At 37.9% G+C, this 319-nt stretch overlaps 1 protein-coding gene across 1 annotated transcript in view; it reads right to left on the bottom strand.

Annotated features, from left to right (window-relative positions):
* The window catches only part of LOC119581722 (spondin-1-like), a gene marked incomplete at its 5' end in the record, with an annotated part of 49,715 nt that overhangs the window by 23,601 nt on the left and 25,795 nt on the right, over nt 1-319 (bottom strand).

Here is a 319-nt window from a genome sequence, read left to right as displayed (position 1 = left end):
GGTGTGTTTTTCTCTGATGTTTTATCAGTACTGTAGTGTTTTGTCATTCTATCTGAGAACAATAAAAGGAAACCTATTTAATGAACCAATGAAAAGGGAAACAACGAAATTTGAGATGAAACTCCCCGCAGATGCTTATACGAAAATGACTATAGCATCGTCGTCTGAAGAGAGATTAGCTTTAATCGATCCCCCGAACTCACGCATTATCGACCCTCCTCAAAGTAGTGGAGTTTTAGCTCATTTCCTTCACTATATCTCTATGATCTTTATTGAAGAGGGTACGAAAACGATTGTACTGATAACGTGTCGATGGAAA

The sequence above is a fragment of the Penaeus monodon genome, chromosome 15, assembly GCF_015228065.2.
Source record: "Penaeus monodon isolate SGIC_2016 chromosome 15, NSTDA_Pmon_1, whole genome shotgun sequence".
Lineage (NCBI taxonomy): Eukaryota > Metazoa > Arthropoda > Malacostraca > Decapoda > Penaeidae > Penaeus > Penaeus monodon.
This window is presented reverse-complemented; position numbering and strand designations above follow the sequence as displayed.